Source organism: Montipora capricornis, chromosome 6 (genome assembly GCF_036669925.1).
Source record: "Montipora capricornis isolate CH-2021 chromosome 6, ASM3666992v2, whole genome shotgun sequence".
NCBI lineage: Eukaryota > Metazoa > Cnidaria > Anthozoa > Scleractinia > Acroporidae > Montipora > Montipora capricornis.
Window position 1 is genome coordinate 34,039,375 of NC_090888.1, and position 9,417 is coordinate 34,048,791.

General features: G+C 39.3%; 1 pseudogene; it reads left to right on the forward strand.

The window, feature by feature from the left end:
- The first annotated feature begins 9,364 nt into the window (after positions 1-9,364).
- Positions 9,365-9,417, forward strand: part of LOC138050513 (uncharacterized) — a 1,469-nt pseudogene continuing 1,416 nt past the window's right edge.

Consider the following 9,417-nt stretch of genomic DNA (forward strand, 5'->3'; position numbering starts at 1 on the left):
CTGGATGTCAGTGTTTGATGTTGTTTTTCCTTTCAAGTGACTTGTGATCGCCGACTCTCCCACGCTCGAAATGTCAACATCCTTCATGCACACGATGCATCCTGCCTAGTGCTTGTCACCCTTGACTTCTCGTAGCCATTCTTTTTACGGTGACTTCTGAAGCCACAAGTTGCTGAAAACACACTAAAATGCAAACAAGCAACACCAACCCAAACAAGGCAGCTCTCGAGGCACATGGCTTTTCGCAGAAAGAGCAAATAGTACAAAACATTTCATTGGCCCTTAACATTCCAGACATTCAAGCAATCAGAGCGATGAATATAACCAAGAACAGGACAAATGTGCATGGGGCATTTGATCGACATTCGGAGTTGTGTGAATCGTTTATTTGTTCTTTTTCTGTTACGTGTTGCTACGTTTCTGCCTGTAGCATATATTTTCATATAAGGCACTCTAGGATCTAAGTTGGATGAAATTAGCAACAAATTTCACCAGCAACGACTGCAATTTTCAAGGACTTTTAAGGCCTTGAATTTTTATTTTGACAATCAAGGACTTTCAATGCGCATGCAAACCCTGTTTCCTGGATGGTACACACATAACTTTTGTGACATTACCTCTTTGCATTTGCAAACTGTCAACACCTCAACAACTAATTAGGGTCAAATTTCAATGGTTAATAACTGCGCAAATACTTTTTAAATCGTTGACCTTACTATCAATCGAGCTTCACCTCCATATGTTTAACAACTATTGCAAATTGCAAAGTTGCGGCTTAAAGTGCCTATGAAGCGAAACGTTTTTCGACATAATTTAAAAATATAACGTTTGAAATACAAAATTCCAAAATTTGAGATTCCTACGATAAAAATTGTTGATTTTACGAGCTTAGAAAGTTGGGTTATTTTCCCTTCAAAAATGGAATTCGAATCGCGCGGCCAAAACGTCACGTGACATCAATGTGTGACGTCAGTTTGTGTGTTAAAGATCAAACCAATATGGCCGAAAGGAAGAAAACAGAGCGAAAGGGCGGACGATAATGCGTTGCTGGCGCACCAAACGATCAAAGATGCAAGAACAATTCACACAACCCGGGCATTAGAATGCACCAGTTTCCAACTGATCCGATTTTGAGGGGAAAATGGATTCAATTTGTTCCAAGACATCGAGCGAATTTCAATGCTACTTCCACGTACACCTCGCTATGCTCTGCTCATTTCGAGGAATCATGCTATGAGAGACCCATGCTCGTTAAAATGGAACTTCCTGAGGGTTTAAAGCTGCGATCTTTCTTGAAAAAGGATTCCATTCCTACTAGAGATGCTGTTGTCCCTCCAGCTCCAGACGTCCTTAGTGAGCGAAGAAAAAGACAAGTAAGGCTAAGCCTTTTGTATTTTGGTCTGAATATTAATTAGCAGAACCCATGTCATCAAAGAATGGCGATTGAGAAAGGTTTCGCTTCCTTTTTGCTACTTACGTTATGTATACTTTTCGAATTGAAAAGTATTATCCCAAGCTTATCTTGTCGTAGGCAATCGAAAGTTCGCACGATCGCGAAGCTGAAATTGGCATCGCCATATATACGTATACGATCTAAGCTGAAATAAGCTAATCCTCTATGTTCATCTTCGCTTTTCATGCATGTAAATGGCAATTGCTTTCAAGTTTCAGTCATTTTCCTTTTCTGTGGGGGTTGCTTGTTTTAACTGCTCAGGGTTAAGAAAGGGTTACATGTGACTCGTTTTTTTACTATTTCAGCTCAAGCGTGATGCTCTTTCTGAAGTGACTAAGTCTTGTAAAACTAAAAGAAGAAGAACGAGCGCCACTACTGACTCTGCACATGCAGAGGAAGAAGTTGCAACTGCTCCAAGCTCTGATCGGAGTCTGGATTTACCTGAAGAAGCGGATTCGTGTTCTTCAACGTCAGCTCAAAGTTTGCAAACTGCAAACTTGTCTAGTGTTGAAAACACAATCAGTCCTTCACCTGCTAGTGCCACCTGCAATGAAGTGACTGACTTCTCGTCAACACCAGCTTTCACCACAACAACATCATCATGGCAGGGGTTAAGCATGTGTACATCCAAGAACTCCAAAGGTTGCATCCACAAGGCAAAAGTTAATTATTTGCAGAAGAAAAATAAAAGGCTGAAAGGAAAAGTCTTGGAGTTGATGAAAAGCATCAAAGAGCTTCAAAGTGTAAGTTTTTAACTAATTGGGGCCCTGGATACCAACATCAATAGTTGTTGAAATGTTTATTGTGATAAAATATACAGTGTATTTCAACAAAAGGTAAATTTAATTTTTTTTTGGCATGATAGCAAGACATTATTTCATTTTCTAAGGCAGACATTTCTCTTCATGGCAAGTTCTTTCAAAGTTTGTAATGTGAGTACGAAAGAAACTACCCCCCACGGTTTTTGGTCAATAATTTTCTCAGACTGGTAATTTCCAAGCTGCATGTACATTTGGTTCCAATAATTCCACATTCTTAACTTGATAGCATGCACTGAGAATTTTTCTTCTGTCTTCACCTAGCATTTAGCACAAATGGAGACTGAAATGGATTCTGAAATGGAAGATGAGGAAGAAGAAGAAAGTTGCCAAGCAGGCACCAAGCCAATTCAAAGTGAAAACAAACAGTATGCTCAATATTACAACTGGTCCAGTACTGGTACAGAAACTGAAGATGATGGTATCAGCCAAGATGAAGACTATACTCCAGCAGAGGAAATCACTGAGGAAGAATATGTAGAGAGTGAGGAAGACTTTACTGGAGATGAACATGACATCAGGTATGTACTTATGCACATATTTTGCTAACATTCAGTTATAATTCTGTTGTGGATAACTTTCATTTTTTCCCTTACAAAATCCCTGTTCCTCCAAGAAGAATTGAGTAACGTTTTCTACCAATTGTTACTTTTTTTATATTTAGAAATAGAGAACATGTACCGTGTTTCTATTGAGTTATAGAAACACAAGTTAAAGTTTGGGAGAACGAGAAATGCTGTGGAAACACGATAGAAACACGGAGTACATGTTTTCTATTTCTTTTAGAAAACGCGACGAGAAAAAGGAAAACAACTTGTTAATTCAAATTATCAAAATGTAAATTATCTTTGCTCATGACATCATTACGTCAACAGGTTGCGCTAGGTCTGTGTCTCCATCGAGTTATAGAAACACAATTTTTAACCAAACAGCACCTGTATTTTCTTAGGACCGTTTTCTAAATATCTCATGTTGGACAATTAATTTTTACATGTGTTTTTTTTTTGGCAGAGTTGATTCAAACACCACTGATTTTATCTACAATCAGCCAAAATTCATCGTGTTTTACGAGATGCTGCTGAGGGTTTTCCTGCTGTTTTGCTTTAACTGTATGGCTGACAAACCAGAGGTGTCAATGAAGCGAAAGGGTACAATGGTAACTGTGAAACAACACTGCACAAAATGCATCAAGGGCTATGTATGGACGTCGCAAAGGTATATGCCTCATGGCAAATATCCAGTTGGCAATGTCTTATTAAGCTTTGCTGTGTTGATGGCTGGAGCCTCCATAAGCAAGGTCTTACTGGTGTTTTGCCACATGGGACTGTGTGTCTACTCTGCACGCACTTTCTTTACACATCAGCGCACTTTCCTCTTTCCAACTGTGATCCATCACTGGGAGTCGTACCAAGCAGACCTCATTAGTACTTTGAAGAATATGAAGAATGTGGTGTGGTCGGGTGATGGCCGGTTTGATTCAATGGGGCACTCTGCAAAGTATGGCACATACACAATGTTGTCTACAACTATCATGAAAGTTGTTCATTTCGAACTTGTGCAGGTATGAAAGTGAGTTTATGTCTGGGACATTTTGAGATAGTTACATAGTATGTGCATCAATCTATTCTTACAAAAGTTCTAATTCTCTTTAAAAGTAAAGTAGTTTGCATGTGGTATTAAAAATTCCTTTAGATAAACAAAAATACTGTAATAGTCTGAAATAAACAGGCAAAATAAGTGGGAACATTTTTAACTAAAGATTGCACTTGTTCAGTTGATGCTATTTTCAACAGGAATTCTTCTGTCAGAATAGTTACCCAAATACATGCAGTATGGTGTAATTTTTTCATTCATAATTTAAATTACAATAATATTTATAGGCCAATAAAACTGGTGGCAGCCAGCAGATGGAGCTGGATGGAGCAAAGAGGTGCTTCACACTTCTGAAACAACTGGGCTTAACCATCAGAGTGTTCATTTCTGGCCGTCATAGAGGCATAGCAAAGTGAATAAGGGAGGCTTGCAAAGATACTACCCACTACTATGACATTTGGCACGTGGCACGGTCCATCACAAAGAAGCTTTTGAAAGCAAGCAAGGAGAAAGGCTGCATAGTAATCAAGGAATGGATGAAAGGGATTCGTCGCCATTTGTACTGGAGTGCCACATCAACCAAACCAGGTTTTGGCGACCTTATCCTTGCAAAGTGGAATTCCTTCATGAGACATGTTGCAAATAAACACACAGACCACCCCAACCCTGTCTACAACAAATGCAACAATGACGAAAGTGGATCAAAATTGGTGAACTATTATAATAATCGATCATTTGTTGAAATTTTGGTGAACTATTATAATTTTTTTCAATAATTTATGTATGTGGATACAATTATAATTATTGTAACAAGTGAATAACTTAGCATTTTTAGCAACGTGCATGTAATTAGTGCATTTGGTGACAACATGTACCATGAAACTGAATAAGCATGAATTTTGACTTCAAACCCTATGCAATTTCAAATTGACATCATACTTATCACACAGTCTGTTGTTTAAAGTAAATTTAGTTACTCTTTAGTCATACATGTACATTTTGAACACCATTAACATTCTTGTCAATGATTCAACTTGTTTTGTTTTGCAGGCACTGCTGCATATGGCAAACTTAAGAGCTTGCTCACTGCCAAGCTTCTCTTAGGAGACATAAGAAAGCTTTCTCCAGACGCCCAAACGAGTTGCCTAGAGGGCTTTCATGCCACTCTAAACCACTGGCATCAAAAAATGATTGGATTCTCTTGGCTGTGTACTTTCTAAGCTGTTTCCCAAGTTCTGTACATGTATGACCAAACAATACATGCATGCTATTTTCTCATGCAGGCGCAGAGCAAGATCTACAGCAGAGCAGCACTGGCTCAGCTGAGGAAGCCAGTAGCCAGAATAGCCGAACACGACTGTGTTCCAAGTGCAAAAAGCCTGGCCACACTAGAAGAACCTGCCCAGAAACATAATAACACTTGGCGGAAAAAAAAAAGATTTATTTACATGAACAGTATTTTAATCATGGCAATAGCCTGTTAATTGTCTTTGCGGTGTTGCATAACCTGTCCTTGTTTTGATAAATACATGCTGGCAAAGGACTAGTGTTAGCCCACCCCATATACCCACACAGCCAGCGAATTATCCAGCGATAAGCAACTGACCGGAGGAATCTGCAAGAAAAAAAAGCTGATGAGCCCCAAAATAAATGTTCTAATTTATGCCCTTTTGATTTTGTCAAGACTATTCAGTGTGTATAAGATTGCCCAAAACACTGAAAACAATGAAACCCCGTCCATGGAATGCATAAATGAAGTACGGCTAAAAATACATGTACCCTTTCACAACCATAATGAACTGTGTTACTGAACTATACTGAAGGTTATGGTACCACGATGTGATAAGCCGAAGAGGGGGAAATTTGAAATGTCTTTATAAGATTAAAGATTGTTTGTTTTGTTCATTTTGGGTAAAATAATAAATAGAAGCATCCTTACTCTACTTCCCTCAACAAACGAGCGACTTGCATGAGCACCATTCTGTTGGTGAGTGCAGTATAGTCTTCGTGCTGTGATATAAAAGTGATCCTATCAAGTCATCTTCGCTGATGCATTTGCTACTTCATTGCAACATTGAAACGCCAGGGCACTGGCCAAATACTCCTCACTACATTGTCTACACTGGCACCTAAAAAGTAGTTTTCTGTTGAGCAGATACTACAATTCGAAAAGCATATCTAAATTTTGATAAAATCGCACTCTGATGGCAACCTTTCTTCGCCAGTGCAACTGCTCTCTCGATCTATCTATGGCTGGTGAATCATCGAGCGCCAGAGCTATGCCTAGAGCTTAAAAGAAAGCGCAAGAACCCACAATCAACTTTGCACGATTATGTATGCATCACATATAGTATAAAAATTACACTAACCATGAACTGACTGCATGCAATTTCCCTTTCATGTCCCGCGTCAGCTTCGCTGCAATTTCCCTTTCGTATCCCGCGTCTTCATATGGCGTTATTTGGTCCCGAATTTCTTCAACATCTTCCTCCATAATATCTTTGTCAGAACTACTTAATAAATTAGTGAAACTATTCGATTAAGAATCACTGGACATTTTCTAAACCTCTGAATTTCTCCTCGGTAGCAAGGTGTAAACAAACCTCAACACACAAATTGAACTCACAACCCAATAGATTCTGTTCCAGTCCCTTGACTATTTTTTAAGGCAAAATAGCTCAACTTTGCAAGCTCATAAAATCAACACTTTTTATCATAAGCATCTCAAATTTTGGAATTGTGTATTTCAAACGTTATATTTTTAAATTATGTTGAAAAACATTTCGCTTCATAGGCACTTTAAAATGGTGCAGAGTTATTAACAGTTGGAATTTTTCCAATATGGTGGACAGAAAATGCGCCAACACTGCAAAACAACATTAAAACAAGGTTAACTCTTAAACCCTTATAACTCTTGAAGGATTTGACGGTTTGCTCTAGACGTTAGACTGAATGAGGTACCCTTCAATGGCTTTGATACCATGTGATTAAATTAACTGTGTGCAAAAAGCCATGTCCAGGGGGGCCTCTCTTTCAACCTAATCAATAAATTTTTAAAAGTCTCATAACTTTTAGAGTATTTACCAGTTTTCTCTGAGATTCGCAGGGCATGTAGTTATCTACAGTGGCTATCATACCATGTGCTCAAATTAACGGTTTACAAATTCCCTTTCCGGGGGGGCTCTTTCTTAATTTCCTTATTGTAACTCCTATAACTTAACAGGGATTTCATGGTTTGCTCTGAGATTTGCAGGGCATGTAGTCGCCTACACTGGCTATCGTACCATGTGCTCAAGTTAACGGTCTGCAAAATCCCTTTCCGAGGTGCGTTTTTTTCAGTCATTATTAGTCTTATAACTCCCATAACTCTTCAAGGAATTGACTGTTTGAGTTTTAGTACCCCACAGTCGCTGTCCTAGAGGGTGCCCTCTTTTTGAGGCTCTTTAACAACCGTATTCACATGATTTTGAACCCACATTAAGGCAAACACGTTGTTTTAAGGTCTGAGTCGATATGGCTACCGATGTAGAAAAAAAGAAGCCACAAACGAAATTACAGCAACTGATCGAAAAAGGAATTCAAGGCGATGAACAAGCTTTGGCATACCTCGGCATGGAGAACATTCAAGTAGTCAATAGCAAAAACGTACCCCTAACCTGGAAAGCACTCTGTTCAGATTACCACAACCTAGCGATATTGTTTCATGTAGCAGATGAGTTGCGCCTAACCCACTTAGACGCTCAGCTAAGATAGGCATTCGTTATGTCGATCACATCGCAAAGACTATGTTTGCCAGAACATTTCCTGAAGAAGCTTCAAATGCAATGGGCATTATCATCGCTGAATCACCACCTGAAGACCTCAACTGGGTCTCAGACCAAGTTTCCAACAACAAAAGTGTTGGGTAACCCAACCTCAAATCTCTGACAAGTGTGATGAAGACAGTATGTCCAGTGATGATGGAGATGCAGTTCCTGTCAAAAAGCGTAAAAAAGAAACAAAAAAACAAAAAAAGAGGCAACGTTGAAAGCAGATCAGACTAGGAGAGTGAAGAAAAAAGATCACATCACAGGAGAGTGCGCTGCCGTTTACCAGGGTGTGTCTCAGTCGTGGGTGACATCAAGCTCCACTTGCAAATAAACGTACGAGAGGGAGAGCTGCTAGAAGAAAGCATTGATGAAGTGGCCGAGATCATGGGCCATGGTAAAGTTGCCACCCAAATGTATGGCTTTTTTCAAGCTGAAATGGGAAAGGACATCAATGCAGATGAAACAATGCGCCCAAGGAAAAGAACTGTGGAAATGCTCCACAGCAAAATTGATGAATTGAACTGGGAACAAATACTGCAATCGATGGCTGTGTCAGATGGCTCTATTCGTGTGTCGATAGCAACAATAGCCTATGGCACGGGAATAGACTATGTAATTCACTATGGGCCCTGCAAAAACTTGGAGGCCTACATGCAAGAGAGTGGAAGTGCTGGCAGAACCAGCTCTGAAATGTGCAAATCAGTATTGTTGTACACCAGTCTGATGTTGAGGCACTGTCATGATGACATAAAAACTTATGCAAAAGAGTCCTTACAAATGTTGAAGGAAAAAACTGCTGTCCAACTTTGATGCTGATTTGTCCAACCTGAGTGAACCTGAGCATGCACATCAATGTTGTGATGTTTGCCAAAGGAAATGTGAATGCCAGGGATCATCTTGTGATTTTGTCTATTTTGATTTGCTTTTGTATCACACGATACAAGCATTTTGCAATCCAGATCAGTAACTGACCTTGAAAGGGAAAGTCTGTTAAAGAAGTTACAATATTTAAAGCTCGCCTTAAATGAACAGTACATTAAGACCATAAGGAAGGTGAATCTTCCAATTTTCACACCTGCAAAATTGCATTGTATATTTGGAGAGGAACAAATTGAGCAAATTCCCAAACACTGTGAACACATTTTTCTGTTGTTAACATTCTGAAATACGTCGACATTTGGCATATTAATGTGGCGAAAAAGGTCCTGTTTGTTTTCAGCCAAGTCTTCAGAGATGTAAATGTATCCATCTCAGAAGATGAGCCAGAATCTGAAGACACTGTTGAGTTTTTGATTTTGAAATTGAGGACTCTGTGCTAGCGGAGATCCCCAGAGAATTTTAAAGTACTGTTGAGGATACCTTGTCACTACATGGAGAAGAGAGTGACTCTGAAGTTGATGGAGAACTGACACCGCAGTTGTTCGGTTATAAGGCGCACTCGGTTATAAGACGCACCCCAAACTTAGCAGTTTAATCAAGCTAAGTTCTCAAACTGAAAATTACGTGAAAATACTCGGTTATAAGATGCACCAAAAATTTGAGAGTTACCAAAAGGATGTGATAAATCTGAGAATAGACCCATTTCAAAAGTGACGTCACGTCACATGATTTCGCAAACTGGAGGACAAGCATCAAAACAAATCGCATGTGTCTGAGGACCGATTTGAAGGTAATCTTGAAGTTTTCGTGCAATGGTGAACTTTTGTGCAGTGTTTGGCTGCTCAAATCGTTTGAACAGAGAGAA